The sequence below is a fragment of the Tamandua tetradactyla genome, chromosome Y, assembly GCF_023851605.1.
Source record: "Tamandua tetradactyla isolate mTamTet1 chromosome Y, mTamTet1.pri, whole genome shotgun sequence".
Lineage (NCBI taxonomy): Eukaryota > Metazoa > Chordata > Mammalia > Pilosa > Myrmecophagidae > Tamandua > Tamandua tetradactyla.
The window spans coordinates 10,138,920-10,161,039 of NC_135354.1; the positions used below are offsets into that span (position 1 = coordinate 10,138,920).

General features: G+C 33.7%; 1 pseudogene; it reads right to left on the reverse strand.

Annotated features, from left to right (window-relative positions):
• Nucleotides 1-1,364: 1,364 nt before the first annotated feature.
• Nucleotides 1,365-2,292, reverse strand: LOC143672627 (olfactory receptor 9G19-like; annotated as a pseudogene).
• Between the last annotated feature and the right edge of the window lie 19,828 nt (nucleotides 2,293-22,120).

A 22,120-nucleotide genomic window follows, 5' to 3' on the forward strand; every position in this document is an offset into this window, starting at 1 on the left:
TCCTCTTTTGGCTGGTGAACCTCTCCTGTGGAGTTCATCCAGACCATCCATCAGAGTCATTGGCTTCACAGCTTGCCTAGTGGATTTTGGAATCTGCATTCCTGCGGTCATGTGAGACAATTTTATAATTTTTTTGTATTTTCAAGTGTTCTCCATTGATTCTGTTTCTCTAAATAATCGTAACTAATTCATATGGGAAGAGGAAACTTGCTGTAGACTCACAGGATTGCCAGTAGAGATGCTTGTTCCATCATGACCTAAGAAAGTCTGTTATCTTTATGTCATGGCATCCCAGCAAATAAAAATCAGGAAAAAATAAATAAAATTTCCATCTAATTCATTTTATGGTAGAAATTTTCTTTTTCGTTTTTTAATTAAAATTTTTTTTTAAAACATAACAGCATATAAAAATGATCATTCCTACCACATGATCATTCCATTCGTGGTATATAATCAATAACTCACAATATCATCACACTGTTGTATATTCATCACCATGATCATTTCTTAGAACATGTGCATCAATTCAGAAAAATAAATAAAAATAAAAAAGGAAAAATATCATGCATACCATGTACCTTACCCCTCCCTCTCACTGATTGCTAGTATTTCAATCTACCCAATATATGTTTGCATTTGTTTCCTGTATTTATTTTCTATACCCCTTATCACCCCATTTCACTGATCACTAGTATTTCAATCTATTAAATTTATTTTAAGAGTTGTTCCCCCTATTATTCATTTATTTTAATCCCTATGTTTTACTTATCTATCCATACCATACATAAAAGGATCATCAGACACAAGGTTTTCATAATCACACAGTCAGATTGTCAAAGCTATTATATCATTTTCTTAAAACTAATTCCCTCTCCCAAAAAGTGGTGCAGTACCTTTATAATCAGAATTTCTCCATTTATCTACCTGATTTTTCTCCAGTGAAAAACATATTTTAAATTAAGTCACAAACATATCTAATACAAACACTACTTCCATAACCAGTTGTATTATTATAATTTTCACAGAAGATTAAAATATATATGGGCTTTTTATGAACTTTCAAGTGGAAACAAAATTAATTCAGCTTTTCTTTTAAATACCTGATAATATGAGCATTTTTATAGACTATGTTCCAAACAGATAGTTGTTTTTCCAAAACCCACATCCTTACTTATCCTTCAATTTTTTAAAAAACACATACATATACATTAGTAAACAGCCAAAATACAAAAGCAAATTGTTGTTTCTATATAATCTAATGATTTCCTGTTTTCTTGTTCTACTTATTTCACAGTCCCAGATGATTACAATGACATCAAGATAATTCATAAAAATACACCCATTGTACCATGTATTACTATTTATCATATCTTGGTTTTATCTAACATTTTCTTCAGGGGATCTTTCACATCTTTATTTCTTAAGCTGTAGATCAAAGGATTCAACATCGGAATCACCACAGTATAGAACATGCACACCACTTTATCCCATTCCAGGGCATAGCTAGTGTTTGGTCTGGAGTAAATGAAGAGAATTGAACCATAATACAAAGTGACAGCTGTTAGATGGGACTCAAAAGTAGAAAATGCCTTCAGATGGCCTTGGGTAGGGAGGATATTCAAAATGGCAGCAATGATGAAGAGATAGGAAGCAAGAATTAGTACAGTGGGAGTGATGATGTTGGAGGTAAGTATGTAGTAGAGCACAGCTTGGTAGCTCTCCTCCACATCACATGCCAGCTTTACATGAGGGGGCAGATCACATAAGAAATCATCAATGACATTGTTTGCACAGATGCTCAGGGTAAATGCTTTGCTGGTGATGATGGTTGAATTCAGAATGCCAACAAAGTATAAAGCCACAGCAAGACTGTCACACAACCTCAGGGACATTGCCTGAGAATAAAGCAGAGGATAGGAGATGGCCACATAACGGTCATAAGCTATGGCAGTTAATAAATGACTCTCAATATAGGCTGCCCAACAGAGAAGAAGAACTGAACCAAGCATCCAGCAAAGGAGATGCTTTTGTCTTCAAAGATGCAGGTCATGAGGATTTGGTTAGTCAGAAGAATAGTATATATCCAAGAATGAGAGATTCCCAATAAAAAAAATACATGGGTGCATGGAGTCTAGAATCAGCAAAAATCATAGAAATCATGGCCATATTCCCCAAGAGACTGAAGATGTAAATGATGTGGAAGATCAAAGAGAGTATTCTCTGTTACTGCAAGTCAGCTGTGAATCCTAAAAGAATGAATTCCTTCACTTTGGTGAGATTTTTCTCTTCCATTGGCTTTAGATTTCTGAATTCTCTTTTTTGGAAAAGACAAATAAATATGTCATGAGTCATCTGCATCCTCCTCTTCCCAACCTTGTCATTTATATCATTAAAAATCCCAAGTGACCCAACTAAATGGCTCACAGTGAAATGTGTTCATTCTGAACTGGATGTTATTCCTTTTTAATAACTGGGGAACCAGTTCTCTGCTGTTGTCTTAACATTACAGTTATGATGCAAACTATACAATGTGCATGACCTTATTTTTAATCTAATTTGTCTTCATTTCAGGTGAGTCTGAATTGTTTGTCTTCTCTTCTGCTAGGAATTACATTGATTGAGGACAGTGTAAATGATAAAAAAAGAAAGAGAGAATATGAAAGATGTTCTTCTATCTCTTCTCCTTTGGTCGTTTTCCAGGTATTTACATGCAAAAGTCAAATTTATTCTTTTAACTCCATTTTGTAATCATATGGAAGGTCATTAGACTTTAATTTCCTTGAAGAAAATAACTATGCTTAATTCACCATTTATCCTCATAACCAAGCATCAAGGTTGGACTGGAGTAGAAAAGGCAAAATTGTTGTATAAATTATTAGCATTCTTTAGATAATTTTTTAATTTGAGATCATAGCTATAACTATGATAAGCAAAGACGTCCTGAGGAAAAGTAGTAAAATAGCAATTGATAGATATTTGTACTCATATTACTGGTGAATATCCTAAAGAAGTAAGGGCCATAAGCACTGGCTCAATGAATAGTTTTCTGTGGTAATGGGATGCTGAGAATCCTTCTCCCTGAGAGATAAAAGCAGGAGACTGGACTGTTGCCAGCAATGGGGGAAACACTATGACTACTTATCTGTGTGACTACCTGGAGGAGCAGAAAACACTAACCATGATCAAGAAAGAACAAAATTGTGATTCCCACTGTTCTCCATTTGCCCTATGCCTAACGTTTATGCTATAAAGTCATCACTTAAAAATCTCTTAAACTAGGAAAAAAATTAATTGGCCATTATGCCAGGCAATGGGCCCAAAATTATATTAGAAAAATAATGAATGCTGTCTTGGAAATGCTCCTATTTGATGAGAGATGATTTCTTTCCACTAGAATGGTAAGCATGTATATAATGCAATTTTAAAAACAAGGTTTTGTATTATAATTAGATTAAAATAAAAGTTCGTTCTAATAACTGAAAGAGGATTGGGGTGTCATTTTAGTTCCCTTCATAGCTTAGGATAAGAATGCTAATTTCATTTATAATGAAGTGCATTCCTGGAAGCAGCCAAATGGGTTAGGACACATGGGTTCTGATCTCGGTTGGCTGATGCCACATTTAAATGAAATCATCCTCATTCTGAACTCTATTGTCTTGCCAACCTTTCCTAGTTCAGGAAGAGTATATGAATTCAAGTAGGCACACAGATGTGAGAAGGCACATGGAAAAACTAGAAATTTAAAATTAAATGTGTTCTCTATAACTTTGTAATTTCAACAGAAACATATTTGCTTTGACTCCCAAGTATTTGCATTTATACTCATGTATGACTTCCAGGCTTTCATGTGTTTTTCATGCACTAACTGCCCATTCCATTTTGTTGGCCTTTTACACTTGCTGGGCAATTGCTGAGCTTGCATGCAAAGACCAAATTGAGAATGAAAGTTACAAGAGACAGTTATTCACTAACAGTGAATATTTCCTTTTACTGTTACTAAAGCATAAAATAAATATATACAAATGTATACACATATTAATATGTGTATCAAGACTTTTATTCATAAATGGATTTAAGATTGCTACAGTGAGACATAAAATACAAGTGAATAGTGTAAACAGCATGAATTAATAATCAGTAAACAGGAATAATGTGAACATGACATAAAGATAAAACAGAGATAAAACCTGTCAAAAGCAAAAAAGTCCAATCCATGATTGTAGGTGGACCTCAAAAGACTTGAAGCCTCCTACATCCCCATATATACAAATGAAAGTGTTCATAAAATAAACAATCAGTCACAAATTCTGGCAACATATGGCCTTTCTTGATACTAACTTCAAAAATCACTTTTCCAGAGATTCCTTTTAATGAGAAAAAGTGAAAAATAATCTTTATTTAGTAATTTTCTCATACATTTTTATCTGTATAGAAGCAAAAGAGTTTTCTTGAGTACCATACTTTGGTGGATTCAAGGTGTCCTGGAAAGCTCACTTCCCCAACAATTTCTATCCTTTTTCCCCATCTATCAAGCATTTTTTCTTCATCATAAAGATTTATGAGAAGTAATTGCCTCTAGGATAGATCACACAGAAAGGAAGATCTCATTTTGATTTCTTAGCTCTTTTGAGGATTAATGCACTGTTGTCTGCTATGTTACCTTTTTACTTTAATCAGATATACCTTGAATTATATATTAATTATCATTATTCAGTATTATCCTGAATGTCATATAACTTCACTCCCCCTTTTATGGAATACTTGTCCCATGCACTACCTAATATAGAAAAAGAACAAGCCATGAAAGTTTGACCTGGTACAATTTTTCTACACTCAAAGGACTAATACAGCCATCAAGGAACTCAGGTTATATCTTTATCACTGTTTGATGACTGAGGAAATGATGCTCGAAGGTAAGACATTGTGGAATCTCCATCTTTCTTCATCAAATGTTACTTTAGAAAACAATTTGATTTTGCTTCAGAATGTAGAATCCTATTATGCTCTGATTATGCTAAGAATCTTTTTTCTCTTTTGTTCATATTGTGACTTACTCTTTCCCCTAGTTAATTAAATGCATGCTTAATGTCATGATTGTAATAGTCACTTTGCTTTAATTTTGCTGAATTCCAGAATTGCCTAGCTTGCCTTAGGTAAACAGTGCCTTTAACTCACTCCAAACATCTTCTTTCCAATGTTAACAATCCTGGGAGAATTTATAAGCTTGAGCATCCCTTTGGAATATGCTACTAAATGTAGAGAATCTTCAAGTGCTGTTCTGGTGTCAAGTGACCAATCATAATGTTCAGTTTTCATTTTAGAATCCCTTATGAAAAGATTATACATCATGAATATATTTGGACAAGCCAACCTTAAAAAAACTTTATAATTTGCATGATTTGTGCATTTATTTTAAAAAATGGATGGATATAACCTAAAAGTATAGTGCACACATAGCAGGTACACAAGAATTACTTGTAGTCCATATTATTTTTAAAAATAATAATGCAAAATCAAAGACCATAAAAATTAAGTCTGGAGACTTGATAAAATTATACTAATTTTAAAATGATGATGTTAAGAGTCAGTGAATTTGTTGATTACCACACTCCTATGGTTACTGCAAAGGCTATCTACACATAAGACCAAAATGTACTTATTCACTCAAAATATGCAATATTATATGGATAAGGAGAAATAAATAATAGGGGGACAAAGGGTAAAATGAATTGGGTAGATGGAAATACCAGTAGTCAGTGAGAGGAAGGTGTAAGGGGTATGACATGTATGAAGTTTTTGTTTCTTTCTTCTTATTTTTTTTCTGGAGTGATGCAAATGTTCTGAAGAATGATCTTGGTGATGAATACACAATTATGTGAAGATATTGTGAACCATTGCACATCATGTATGGAATGTATGTGTATAAAGATTTATCAATAAAAATATTTTTACAATTTAAAAAAGTGCAATATTTATGGAGGAAATATTATTTAAGAAACGGGAGAAACATAATGAAGGATATAAAACAGGGAAGCAAAGTAAGGACAAATGATAACTTAGAAAAGGTTAAGATGGAAGGTCAGAATAAGTTTGTCTCTGTATGAATCCCACATTAATAACTCACTAGTTTTGTGCTGTGAAGAGAAACATATTTAAACTCACCCATACCAAAACTTTCAATATCAACTAAAACACCAAGATTAAAAAAAACAAAAATAGCAAAAAGAAATTGAGAGAAAGAGAAATGCATGTGTGTTTATCATTGGATAGTTTACAGGCTAATTAGGGAAATAATGAAATGATTATGTAAATCTACAATACACTATGACTAGCATTACAAGGAAAAATTGAGACAACATAACATTTTATTAGAAGAGCTGACACAGTGAAGAATCCTAGGGAAACTTTATTGGAAATAATATTTGGCCTGAGAATGGAAGGATGATATAAAGAACACACTAACCAAAAGGTTAAGGAGATAAGGATGTTGCAGTGAATCGATTATATGCCTCTGCTACTATTACAGAAGAATGTGGATGTGACAGAGGAATCTCATGGTATAACATAATAATACTTGGTTTTTACTTCTGATGACATTGTTACCACACATAGAACTGAATAAACAAGAACAAGTAGTTAAAACCATGGAGAGAGAGTTTTGATAGAAATTTTTCTAACACAGGCTATGGTCTATACAACAAAATAGCCAGATGTGGCAATCCTGAAAGAAATGCCAGGAAAAACACTGTTCTAATTTACTAGCTTCAAGAATGCAGTATACCAGAAACAGAATGGCTTTTTAAAAGGGGAATTTAACCAGATGCTTGTTTACAGTTCCAAAGCTGAGAAAATGAGCTAATTAAAACAAGTCTATAGAAATGTCCAATCAAAGGCATCCAGGGAAATATAGCTCAGCTCAAGAAGACTGATGAAGTTCAGGGGTTCTCTCTCAAGTGAGAAGGCACATGGTAAACATGGTCAGGGTTCTCTTCTCATCTGGAAGGACACGTGGTGAACATGACATCATCTGCTAGCTTTCTCTCCTGGCTCCCTATTGCATGGAGCTCCCCAGGAGGCATTTTCCTTCCTCATATCCAAAGGTCACTGGCTGGTGGACTCTACTTCTCATGACGATGTCATTCTGCTCTGCTTTCTTGGAACCTCTTTCATTCTCCAGAATGTTTCCTCTTTTATAGGACTCCAGAAATTTATCAAGATCTACCCAAATGGGTGGAGACATATCACCTAATACAGCTTAATAACCACTCTTGATTAAATCACATCTCCAGGAAGATGATCTGATTACAGTTTCAAACATGCAGTATTGAATAGGGATTGTTTTACCTTTATTAAATAGGATTTTGATTAAACATGGCTTTTCTAGGGGACATACGTCCTTTCAAACCAGCACAAACACTTTGGCCTTCCTTCCTCACTGCCAGTGGAAACCATTGGCTAAACCACCAAGAAGATTCTGTCAAATGATCTAAATAAACCAAATGACATATCCTAACTTCCTATAGCAAAGAAGAGGGTAAATGAGGGTGGGGAATGATTTGGAGGGGCAAATTGAAGACAGAAATTTCATCATTTATGTACATGCATAATTAAATATGTAAAGATATACATACAGTGTATATAATATATTTTTAGTTTCCAGATACCTTTAATTTAATTTCTTCACAATTCCAAATGGAGTGAGTGAATATAATGACTGAAAAGAATTTTCCCAGGGAATCAAAGACCACAGAATTTTTTTTCACTCTCTCTATATAAAGTAATATCCATTTTTCAATGTGGAATATTTAAAATTCCCTCGCTAGTCATTTCCAAATAATGACATCCTCAGGAGTTCTAGGAATCTACAGTGGTCAGGGATGACTTATTTTACCTAAAAGTTTCTGCAAGTTCACATTTCTTCCAGAATCTAATTTTGATTTTTAATAGCATGTAAAATTATCTGAGTGTTTTTGCATTGATTTTTTTATTTGACTATTATGTTTATCTCACTTTTATACTAAACATCCATTAGATTAAGAATCAATTATGTGATTTTCACTTCTCTATCTCAGGACCTATAAGAGTACCTGTGCTCAAGACTGGATTCTGAAGAAATGAACTGACTCCCAGAAGTATTATGATATGGCTGGGATTTGAGGCATCTTTCCAAAAGAATATATTGAGCCTCAAAGATCTCCCCTCATCTCTCAAATAAGGTACAATGTTTGCTCAGATTTATGTCCCTCTAATATCCATAGTCTTGACCACATCCTATGTTCATGGCCCAGCCATCAATTGATAACTATTTAATGTATTAAACATTTCTCAACTCATTGCAGGTTAGGTCTTTTTTAGACATTGGACTGGTTTGAAAGGTTATATGTGCCCTATAAAAGCGATGTTTTGATCAAAACCCCATTTCATAAAGTTATAATAATCCTTATTAAATACTGTATGTTTGAAACTGTAATCAGATCATCTTCCTGGAGATGGGATTTAATTAAGAGTGGTCGTTAAGCTGGACTAGGTGATGATGTGTCTCCACCCATTTGGGTGGGTCTTCATAAGTTTCTGCAGTCCTATAAAAGAGGGCACATTTTTGCAGAATAAGAGATTTGGAGAGAGTAAAGAAAGCTGAAGCACCATGAAGCAGAGTCCGTCAGCCAGCGAACTTTAGAGACCATTTCACTGGCTGGTGGACTCTGCTTCTCATGGCTATGTCACTCTGTTCTGCTCTGTCTGAATCTTCTTCTTTCTCCAAAATGTTTTCTGTTTTATAGAACTCCAGAAACTAATTAAGACCCACCCAAATGGGTGGAGACATGACTCCAGCTAATCCATTTTAACAACCACTTTTGATTAAATGACATCTCCAGGGAGATGATCTAATTAAAGTTTCATACACTCAGTACTGAATAGTAATTAGAAAAAACAACTGCCTTTACAAAGTCGGATTAGGATTAAAATATGGCTTTCCTAGGGTGCATACATCATTTCAAACCAGCACAGCATATAATGTGAAAGATAGCTACCAGGCTGTGCTGTTCTTTTTCCTGGACCCCAATGTCATTACCTCTTGTTCACCCTGTCCTTCTACATTTCATCATTGCTGCCATCTTGAGGATTCACTCCACTTGAAGTCATATCTGAGCCTTCTCTACTTGCTCCTCTCTCAATTTATATCATCTTGTACTATGGTTCTATTTTCTATGTCTTCTCTCACCCAAGTTTCAGCTTATTCCCTTGAAAGAGGCAAAATGATTTCTATATTTTATAGGTGGATCTTATCCAGGTTGAAGTCCATGCCCAGCAGCCTGAGAACAAAAGACGTGAAGATGCTTTGAATCAACATGTCATGTTAACATATTTTGAAATCTAAATTGCTGGAGGGGGTTCTACAAAATGGTGTTAAGTGATAAAGGACAATCCTTCTGGATTATTTTTTTGGGGATTGCATGGTTTGGGAATGAAATCCGAGTCTCCCACATGGAAGGAGGGCATTCTAACCACTGAACTACACTTGCACCCCAGAACCAGGATTTTTAGAGCTTCCTTTTACTATTTTCTGCTAAAAGAAATTCAATGCAAAGATGTTTCTTTCTATAAGTATCTTTTAGAGTCTTATGCATACTGTAGAATACAGTTTAGTATAGTGTTTTATAGCTTTTAAAAAGCAATATTTTGCTTTGATAAAAAATCAAATATTATATAATATGTTTGGAATTCAAAAGAATTAAGCATCATTTGGATATCATTTGAATTGGCAATAGATGACTGTGAAGAAAATTTTAATAGATTATTGAGATTTGGGGAATATACTGCAAATACTTCTAGTAAGAACACTCAGACTTTCTGTGTCAATACAAAAAATTTGGAATATTAAGAATTTAATAATGAAAAAAGGCAGGGTGGAGAATTGTTAGAAAATAATGTACATGTAAGATTTGGTGAGAAATTTCAGCACTAATAAAAATGATGAAATGGTTACAATTAGTAATTTAGTTTCATTTTGTAACTGTGATCCTTTCAGAAACAGGTATATTTCAATAACCAAGTTCTAAGTACAGAATTTAAAACTTCTCATTAAAAATTTTTAACTAATAGTTCTTAACTCAAAATTTTGTAGAGAGTATTAAGTAAAAATATTACTGGGTAACTGATATAGTCAAGATATTGAGTTGGAGCTTTCTTTATAAAGTTTCCTGATTAAAAAAAGATTATTGATTCAAGGATTTAGTGGCTTGTGTTTTTTATTGTTTGTTTGTTTTGTTTTTGTATTTTTCCTCTTGTTCATATTTTCCCTTAGTGGGTTATACATTGCTGTATTTCAGAAAGGAGAATACAGTGAAGTACTCATTATCAGAGGGAGATATCAGTCTTTGCATTGATACAGAATCCTAGAAGAGACATCATTCTGTGGTTGAAGAATAATACTATTATAGTCTTATCAATCTAAAGCACTTTACTTAATGTTACTAAAGAGGCAAAATATTTAGAAATCAATTTTCTATATATCCAATTTGATCTTTATGAAGGTATTTATAGAGAACCCTATGGCAGAATGTTTTTTTAACCCTAAGAGCAATTATCAAAAAATAACTTTTTAAACTTAATTCATTCCCATGTATGTGAAGCCATTGTGAATGGGAGCAATAAAATATGTTATTTTTGGTTAAAGTCTGTAGCAATTGGTTGAGTTTGTGTGTTAAATTAATGGAAGATTTATGAAAGGAAAGCCACTTTAGAAAGTAGAAATTGGAAGTCAAGGGAACCTGGAATAGAAAGGAGAGGGCATGGACACATGACAGGAACCCACATATATTTGGGTTGTCTTGAGAAACAGAAACAACAGAAGATATCTGTAAACATGAGATTTATAAAGGTGTCATATGCAACCATGGAAATGGAGGGGTCCAAAATCTGTAGGGCAGGCTGTGAAGCTGGCAGCTCTGATGATGGGTCTAGAGGAACTCCACAGCAGAGGCTCTCTGGCTGAAAAAGCAGTGAAAGACTATTTATTTTTCTAAAAAGCTATAACTGATTGAATTATCATTTTCTCTTTCAATGAAATTTGTTCACCATGATTCAAAGTCAACCTATAAAACTAAGAAAAAAATACAAAGCATTTTATGTCTTTCTAAGAACTCTAAAAACAAACAAGAGGATTAATTTTGAGGAAAGCTCATTCCAGCAAAGAGGAAAAATATGTCTTGCTGAAACTCACAAATCAACACAATAGGTTCAAAGTAAGTTATTGTCAAAAGAAAAAAAAAAGTTTGTTTTACACATGTCATTGTTTTCAGTATAACGGTGGGAATTATTTGAAAAATCGCAATGTTTACTAAACTGTCTAAATGTGAACAATTTAGACAGTGTAATAAAACTATTTATCAAAAAATGCAAGTATATCATAGTATATTTGAAGTCTTAAACTCTGTGTTGTTTTCCTGAAAGCCTCTTTGACATCTTTGTTCCTCATGCTATAGATGAGAAGCTTGAGTAATGGGTTCACCACAGCATACATAAGAGGAGCCACTTTGTCTCTTTAGGGAGTAGGTGGAGCTGGGGCTTGAATACATGAACAGTAATGTTCCATAGAAGAGTATGAGTGAGATCAGGTGGGAAACACAGGTGGAGAAGACCTTGCACTTCCCAGAGGCAGAACCAATCCTCAGGATAGCCAGGAGGATGTTGAAGTAGAAAATGAGATGTAAAGCATGCTGGACAGTACTGTGAAGCCTACCACACCAGAAAAACTTTCTTGCAGACCCAGTTGTCTGTGCAGGACAGTTTCACCAGTGGTAATGCATCACATAAGAAATGGTCAATGATATTTTTACCACAAAAACTCAGGCATAAAGTGTTGGCAGTATGGGCTATGGCATTCAAGAAACCTGTGTAGGCCCCAGAAATAAGACCAGAACAGAGAGACCTGGTCATGGTACTGAATAGCGTAGAGGGCTACAAATTGCCATGTGGCAGTCATAAGCCATGACTGCTAGGAGATAACACTCAGTGTAGGCTACAACACAGAAAAAGAAGAACTGAGCTCCACATCCAGCCAAGGACTACATTTATCTCTTGAGACAAAGATGGGCAGGATTTGGGGATTATACACTGATGTACATCAGAAGTCCAAGAAAGACAGTTTTCCCAGTGAAAAATCACATGGGTGTGTGCAGGGGGAAATCAGTCTGGATTAAGACAACCAGGGTCCTGTTTCCTGACAAGGTTACCAAGGAGTCAGAAATATTCCAAATGAAATCATATGCAACTGGGGATCTGGGGTGGAGCCTACCAAGGTGAATTCAATCACAATGATGGGACTTCCCACTTCCATGTCCACAGAGGGAAAATCTATAATAAGATTATGAGGGAAAAAATGATTCAGCAAGTCATCTACTGTAAGAAGCAAAGAAAGGTATCAATTAACTAAAAAATTAAGAGACTTATGGATTTTTATTCTTAACTATCTAGAATAATAGAACTTCTTAATTGATGCCACTGACAAGAGAGAACATGGTCTAGAGTTCTAAAATGCTAACCCAGGTTGGTTAGTTGTTGGTGGTAGGACTTCCAAAAGTGGAAGAGAAGATTTCAAAGTTGCTTGAACTCAGGCATGCCAGAGCCACACAGCACAGTGTATGCAACAACTAATTGGGCAAATAAACCATAAGGTGACCCTAGATAAAGGGGTAGAAAGATTTCACTCTTAAAATAAGGGCCTTTGAAGATATGGAGCCATTTTTACCAATACCACAACAAATATTTGGCTTGTGGTTTCTATTATTTCTTATTTTATTTTAATCATTAGGACTTGTTATTAAAATATAATGTGACAAATCTGTGGTACAATTATTTTGCACACAAAAGTCAAAATGATGAACATAATATTTGTTCTTTAAATGGAGTGTTAAAAACTTTCACCAAATTTATTTATATTTTAGTTCCAGGACATCATTGGTACCTTGAGGATAAATTATTATGTAAAATAATTTCTTGTCTGGAAAAGAGTTTGAGAATGTCTTTGTGTTCTGTGTACCAGAGTAAAAACACAGTTTATACAAACCAAAGGTATTATCTCCAGAACTTCTTTTTTCAGGCTTTCTTTAAAAAAAAGTTATTAGAGAATGTTTGCTATACAGAATAATCATGGAAAAAACATTTCCCATGTATCACCTGCTAACAGCAACTTTCATTGTTGTGAAACATTTGTTTGAATTTATGACAACACATTTTAATGTTTGTATTATTAATTGGAGTCCATGGCTCAACTCAGGGTTCACTGTGCAGTGTAATTCCACACTTTAAAAAACAATTTTATTCTGTTAACGTATGTATAATCTAATATTTCCCTTTAATCACATTCAGATATATATTTCAGTGTTGTTAATTGCATTCACAATGTTGTTCTACCATCACCAAAATCCATTACAAAAATATTTACATCATTTCAAATGTACATTTTAAGCCTTGTCATTCCCTTTCACTGCATCATCTCCTAAATTTTAGATTGTGAATGTAACTTTTCTTATTCTAATTATTTCAAATCAGTGAGGTCATACAATACATGTGCTTTTGTATCTGGCTTATCTCACTCAACATGATGTCATCAAGGTTCATCCATGTTGTGTATATCAGGACTTTATTCCTCTTTACACTGAATAATATTCCATTGTATGCATTTACCACATTTTATTTATCCATTCATTTGGTGGACATGAGTTATTTCCATCTTTTGGTAATTGTGAATAATGCTGCTTTGAACATCAACATGCAAATATATTTTTGAGCCCTGCATTCAATGAATTTGACTTTATACCTAATAGGAGGATTGCCAGGTCATATAGTAGTTCTATACATAACTTTCAGAGGAACTGTCAATTTGTCTTCCACAGCATTTTTACCATTTTACATTCCCACCAATTTATGAATATTCATATTTGTCTGCTTCTTTTCCAGGACTTCTTATTTTGTATTGCTTTGTTTTGTTTTGTTTTGTTTAACTGCTATTCTAATGGGTGTGAAATGGGATCTCATTATGGTTTTGATTTGTATTTCTCTGATAGCTAATGATAAACATCTTTTCATGAGCTTTCTGAACATTGTTATAGATTCTTTCACAGATACCTATATAAGTCTTTTGCCTATTTTTAAACCAAGTTACTTTTTTATTAAGTTGAAGTATTTCTTTATATATATATATATATATATGCTGGATATTGATCCTCTATCAAATCTGTGGTTTCCAAATATTTTCTCCATTGTGTAGGTTGTAATTTTACATTCATGGTTAAGTGTTTTGAGGAACAAAAGTGAGGAAGTCAGCTTTATCTATTTTTTCTTTTGTTGCTTGTGTTTTGGATGGAAAGTCTAAGAAACCATTGCCAAACAGAGGGCTCTGAAGATGCTTCTTAATGTTTTTTCCAGGATTTTAGTAGTTCTATTCTTATATTAATTTTTTTAATCTAATCTGAGTTGATTTTTGTATATAGCCTGAGGTAGAGGTATTCCCTTATTCTTTTTTCTTTTTTTTTTGCAAATGGAGATACAGCTATTGATAGTACTATTTGATGAAGAGACTATTCTTTCCCAATTGAGTGGTCATTGCCATGGTGTCAAAATAAAAGTATGGGCTGACTTCTGGGTTGTCAATTCTATTCCATTGGTTGATAGGTCTGCCCTTGTGTTTGTGCCATGTTGTTTTAATTCAATTTTATTGATATATGTTAACACACCACAAATACTATGCAAACTATATAATCACTGGCTCATAGTGAAATCACATACTTGTGCATATATCCCCATGATCAATTTTAGAACACTTCCTCAACTCCAGGTCAGAAATAATAATGAAAAACAAAACACAAATCCTACCACGTTCCCTACCTCAAATATTATGACCCATGGTATTGATATAATAAAATTTTGCTTTTGATGAAATAATATTTAAATGTTACTGTTATTTGTAGTCCACATTTTGCAATAGCTATGCTTTTTTCCTAATATTCCTATATTGTTATTCTTAGTTTACATTTGCAGTAGTTTATGCAATAACTTATTTACGTGTATGGCTTTAAACAGGCACTTGCAATCAAATTAACCTAAAACACATTACTAAGACTTATAATCCCCAAAAGAAGCTACTATAAACTCTATCCATTCCCAAATACTTAAGTTTAACCTCATTAACAATTCTGTACATATTAAGCAATGCTATATTCTATATTTTAAGACTCTTGAGCTTTTATGTTCTAGTTCAATCATATTAGTGAAATCACACAATATCTGTCCTTTTGTGTCTACCTTGGTTCACTCAGCCTTATGTCTTCAAGGCTCATCCACATTGACAGATGCTTCAAGATGCTTTTCCTTCTTACTGTTGCATAATATTCCATTGTATGTATATACCACGTTTTGTCTATGCACTCATCTACTGATGTAGTTTTAGAGTGTTTCCATCTTTTGGTAATTGTTAATAATGCCACCGTGAACACAGATGTGTAAATGTCTACTCATGTCCCTGCTTTCAGATCTTCTGGGTATAAACCAAGGAGCAGAATGACTGGGTCATACTACAACTCAATATTTAGATATATGAGTAACTTTCAAAGTGTCTTGTACAGTGCTTGTGCCATTTTAAATACCCAAAAGCTGTGAATAAGTGTTTATATTTCTTGCATCCTCTCCAATATTTACAGTTTCCTATTATTTAATAGTGCCATTCTTATATGTGTGAGAATGCATCATATTATGGGTTTGAATTGCATTTCTCTGAAGATGACAATCTTTTCATGTGCCTTTTAAATATTTATTTATTCTTTAGATAAATATCTATTAATATCTTTCCTCATTTTATATTTTGAGTGTTTCTACTTTTGTTGTTGAGTTGTAAGATTTCTTTATATATTCAGATAACAAGCTCTTATGATGTTTATGGTTACTCTTTGCCATTGAGTTAGTTGCCACTTTATCTACTTGATAAAGTCCTTTGAATCACAGAAATGTTCAGTTTTTGGGGACTTCCCATTTGTCTAATTTTTATTTCATTGCTTGTGCTTTGGGTGTTAGGTCTAAGAGGCTACCTTCTGTCATTAAATCTTGTAAATATTTATCAATATTTTCTTCTAAGTGTTTTATAGCAGTGGCTCTTTATGCAGGTCTTTTATCTAATTTGAGTTAATTATTGTATAGGATGTGAAGTAGGGGTACTCTTTCATTCCTTTGGATATGAATGTCCAATTCTCCCAACCCCATTTATTGAAGAAACTGTTCTGTCTCAGTGTAGAGGCTTTGGTGGCCTTGTGAAAAATCCATTGACCATAGATCTGAGCATCTATTACTGAACTCTCCATTCAATTCCATTGATCAGAATGTTTATCTTTGTGTAATACCATGCTGTTTTGACCAGTGTAGTTTTTTTTTTATTAAAAAATTAACTAACACAACATTTAGAAATCATTCCATTCTACATATACAATCAGTAATTCTTAATATCATCACATAGATGTGTGATCATCATTTCTTAGTACATTTGCATCAATTTACAAAAAGAAATAGCAAGACAACAGAAAAAGAAATAAAATGATAATAGAGAGAAAAAAATAAAAATAAAAATAAAAAATATATAAAAAACCAGAAAACAAAACAAAACAAACAAAAAAGTATAGCTCAGATGCAGCTTCATTCAGTGTTTTAGCATAATTACATTACAATTGGGTAGTATTGTGCTGTTCATTTTTGAGTTTTTGTATCCAATCCTGTTGCACAGTCTGTATCCCTTCAGCTCCAATTACCCATTATCTTACCCAATTTCCAACTCCTGATAGTCTCTGTTAACAATGATATATTCCAAGTTTATTCTCTAATGTCAGTTCACATCAGTGGCACCACACAGTATTTGTCCTTTAGTTTTAGGCTAGTCTCACTCAGCATAATGTTCTCTAGGTCCATCTATGTTATTACATGCTTCATAGTTGATTCTGTCTTAAAGCTGCATAATATTCCATCATAAGTATATACCATAGTTTGTTTAGTACTAGTCTGTTGATGGACATTTTGGCTGTTTCCATCTCTTTGCAATTGTAAATAATGCTGCTATAAACACTGGTGTGCAAATGTCCATTTGTGTCTTTGCCCTTAAGTCCTTTGAGAAGACACCTAGCAATTGTATTGCTGGGTCATATGGCAATTCTATATTCAGCTTTTTGAGGAACTGCCAAACTGCCTTCCACAGTGGTTGCACCATTTGTCATTCTGACCAACAGTGGATAAGTGTACCTCTTTCTCCGCATCCTCTCCAGCACTTGTCATTTTCTGTTTTATTGTTAATGGCCATTCTGGTGGATGTGAGATGATATCTCATTGTGGTTTTGAATTGCATTTCTCTAATGGCCAGAGACATTGAGCATCTCTTCATATGCCTTTTGGCCATTTGTATATCCTCTTCTGAGAGGTGTCGGTTCAAGTCTTTCTCCCATTTTGTAATTGGGTTGGCTGTCTTTTTGTTGTTGAGTTGGACAATCTCTTTATAAATTCTGGATACTAGGCATTTATCTGATATGTCATTTCCAAATATTGTCTCCCATTGTGTAGGCTGTCTTTCTACTTTCTTGATGAAGTTCTTTGATGCACAAAAGTGTTTAAATTTGAGGAGCTCCCATTTCTTTCTTTCTTTCTTCAGTGCTCTTGCTTTAGGTTTAAGGTCCATAAAACCGCCTCCAATTGTAAGATTCATAAGATATCTCCCTACATTTTCCTCTAACTGTTTTATGGTCTTAGACCTAATGTTTAGATCTTTGATCCATTTTGAGTTAACTTTTGTGTAGGGTGTGAGATATGGGTCTTCTTTCATTCTTTTGCATATGGATATCCAGTTCTCTATTTATTGTCCCAGGAGAGTTGTCTTGACTGCCTTAACAAAGATCGAATGTCCATAAAAGAGAGGGTCTATATCTGATCACTTTATTCGATTCCATTGCTCGATATATGAATCTTTATGTCAGTACCATGATATTTTGACCACAGTGGCTTCATAAGATACCTTAAATCAGGCAGTGTGAGACCTTTATCTTCTTTTTTTCCCTCAAGATACTTTTAGCAATTCGGGGCACCCTGTCCTTCCAGACAAATTTGCTTATTGCTTTTTCTATTTCTGAAAAATAAGTTATTGATTGGTATTGCAATTTTGATTGGTATTGCATTGAATCTGTAAATCAATTTAGGTAGAATTGACATCTTAACTATATGTAGTCTTCCAATCCATGAACATGGTATGCACTTCCATCTATTTAGGTCTTCTGTGATTTCTTTTAACAGTTTTTTATAGATTTCTTTGTATAGGTCTTTTGTCTTTTTAGTTAAATTTATTCCTAAGTATTTTATTATTTTAGTTGCAATTGTAAATGGTATTCATTTCTTGATATCCTCCTCGGCTTGTTCATTGTTAGTGTATAGAAACACTACAGATTTTTGAACGTTGATCCTGTAACCTGCTACTTTGCTGTACTCGTTTATTAGCTCTAGTAGTTTGTTGTGGATTTTTCTGGGTTTTCAGCATATAGTATCAAATCATCTGCAAACACTGATAGTTTTACTTCTTTCTTTACAATTTTGATGCCTTGTATTTCTTTTTCTTGTCTAATCGCTCGGACTAGAACCTCCAACACAATGTTGAATAACAGTGGTGATAATGGACATCCTTGTCTTGTTCCTGATCTTAGGGGGAATGTTTTCAATTTTTCCCCATTGAGGATGATATTAGCTGTGGGTTTTTCATATATTCCCTCTTTCATTTTAAGGAGGACCCCTTGTATCCTACCGTTTGAAGTGTTTTCAACTGGAAACAATGTTAAATCTTGTCAAATGTCTTCTCTGCATCAATTGAGATGATCATGTGATTTTTCTACATTGATTTGTTGATATGGTGTATTACATTAATTGATTTTCTTATGTTGAACCATCCTTGCATACCTGGGATGAATTCTACTTGGTCATGATGTATAATTCCTTTAATGTGTTGCTGGATTTGATTTGCTAGAATTTTGTTGAGGATTTTTGCATCTATATTCATTAGAGAGATTGGTCTGTAATTTTCTTTTTTAGTAATATCTTTGCATGGTTTTGGTATGAGGGTGATGTTGGCTTCATAGAATGAATTAGGTAGCTTTCCCTCCACTTCAATTTTTTGAAGAGTTTGAGCAGGGTTGATATTAATTCTTTCTGGAACATTTGGTAGAATTCACATGTGAAGCCGCCTGGTCGTGGATTTTCTTTATGGGAAGCTTTTGAATGACTGATTCAATTTCTTTACTTGTGATTGGTTTGTTGAAGTCATCTATTTCTTCTTGAGTCAAAGTTGGTTGTTCATTCTTTTCTAGGAACTTGTCCAATTCATCTACATTGTTGTATTTAGTAGCATAAAGTTGTTCATAGTATCCTGTTATTACCTCCTTTATTTCTGTGAGGTCAGTGGTTATGTCTCCTCTTCCATTTCTGATCTTTTTTATTTGTGTCCTCTCTCTTCTTCTTTTTGTCAATCTTGCTAAGGGCCCATCAATCTTGTTGACATTCTCATAGAACCAACTTCTGGTCTTATTGATTTTCTCTATTGTTTTCATGTTCTCAATTTCATTTATTTCTGCTCTAATCTTTGTTATTTCTTTCCTTTTGCTTGCTTTGGGGTTAGTTTGCTGTTCTGTCTCCAGTTCTTCCAAGTGGACCGTTAAATCCTGAATTTTTGCCCTTTCTTCTTTTCTGATATAGGCATTTAGAGAAATAAATTTCCCTCTTAGCACTGTCTTTGCTGCATCCCATAGGTTTTGATATGTTGTGTTTTAATTTTCATTCGCCTTGAGATATTTTCTAATTTCTCTTTTAATTTATTTCTTGCCCGACTGGTTGTTTAACAGTGTGTTGTTGAGCCTCCACATATTTGTGAATTTTCTGGCACTCTGCCTATTATTGATTTCCAACTTCATTTCTTCATGATCTGAGAAAGTGTTGCATATGATTTCAATCTTTTAAATTTCTTGAGACCTGCTTTGTGGCCCAGCATATGGTCTATCTCTGAGAATTATCCATAAGCACTTGAGAAAAAAGGTGTATCCTGCTGTTGTGAGGTGTAATGTCCTATAAATGTCTGTTAAGTCTAGCTCATTTATTGTAATATTCAAATTCTCTGTTTCTTTATTGATCCTCTGTCTAGATGTTCTGCCCATTGATAGAGTGGTGAATTGAAGTCTCCAACTATTATGGTCGATGTGTCTATTTCCCTTTTCAGCAATTGTGGTGTATTCTTCACGTATTTTTGGGCATTCTGATTTGGTAATAAAATATTTATGATTGTTATGCCTTCTTGTGTAAATGTTCTTTTTATTAGTAGATAGTATCCTTCTTTGTCTCTTTTAACTGTCTTACATTTGAAGTCTAATTTGTTGGATATTAGTATAGCTACTCCTGCTCTTTTCTGGTTATTATTTGCATGAAATATCTTTTCCCAACCTTTCACTTTCAACCTATGCTTATCTTTGGGTCTAAGATATGTTTTCGGTAGACAACATATAGAAGGATCCTGTTTTTAATCCATTCTGCCAGTCTAGTTCTTTTGATTGGGAATTCAGTCCATTAACATTTAGTGTTATTACTCTTTGGAAAATATTTTCCTCTACGTTTTTGCTTTTTTATTATGTGTATCATATCTGATTTTCCTTCTTTCTACACTCTTCTCCATGCCTCTCTCTTCTGTCTTTCGCAACTCACTTTAGTTCTCCCTTTAGTATTTCTTGCAGAGCTGGTCTCTTGGTCACAAATTCTCTCAGTGACTTTTTGTCTGAAAATGTTTTAATTTCTCCCTCATTTTTGAAGGACAATTTTGCTGGATATAGAAGTCTTGGTTGGCAGTTTTACTCTTTTTTTTTTTTTACTTTTTTTTATTAATTAAAAAAAGAATTAACAAAACAATTAGAAATCATTCCAATCTACATGTACAATCAGTAATTCTTAATAACATCACATAGTTGCATATTCATCATTTCTTAGTACATTTGCATCGATTTAGAAAAAGAAATAAAAAGACAACAGAATAAGAATTAAAACAATAATAGAAAGAAAAAAAACAAAAAAAACAAAAACAAAAAACCTATACCTCACATGCAGCTTCATTCAGTGTTTTAACATAATTGCATTACAATTGGGTAGTATTGTGCTGTCCATTTCTGAGTTTTTATATCCAGTCCCGTTGTACAGTCTGTATCCCTTCATCTCCAATTATCCCTTCTCTTTTTTTTTTTAATTAACGGAAAAAAAGAAATTAACCCAACATTTAGAGATCATACCATTCTACACATGCAATCATTAATTCTTAAAATCATCACATAGATGCATGATCATCATTTCTTAGTACATTTGCATTGGTTTAGAAGAACTAGCAACATAACCAAAAAAGATATAGAATGTTAATATAGAGAAAAAAATAAAAGTAATAATAGTAAAATCAAAACAAAACAAAACAAAAACCTATAGCTCAGATGCAGCTTCATTCAGTGTTTTAACATGATTACTTTACAATTAGGTATTATTGTGCTGTCCATTTTTGAGTTTTTGTATCTAGTCCTGTTGCACAGTCTGTATCCCTTCAGCTTCAATTACCCATTGCCTTACCCTGTTTCTAACTCCTGCTGAACTCTGTTACCAATGGCATATTTCAAGTTTATTCTCGAATGTCCGTTCACATCAGTGGGACCATACAGTATTTGTCCTTTAGTTTTTGGCTGGATTCACTCAGCATAATATTCTCTAGGTCCATCCATGTTATTACATGGTTCATAAGTATATCTTGTCTTAAAGCTGCATAATATTCCATCGTATGTATATACCACAGTTTGTTTAGCCACTCTTCTGTTGATGGAGATTTTGGTTGTTTCCATCTCTTTGCAATTGTAAATAATGCTGCTATAAACATTGGTGTGCAAATGTCCGTTTGTGTCTTTGCCCTTAAGTCCTTTGAGTAGATACCTAGCAATGGTATTGCTGGGTCATATGGCAATTCTATATTCAGCTTTTTGAGGAACCGCCAAACTGCTTTCCACAGTGGTTGCACCCTTTGACATTCCCACCAACA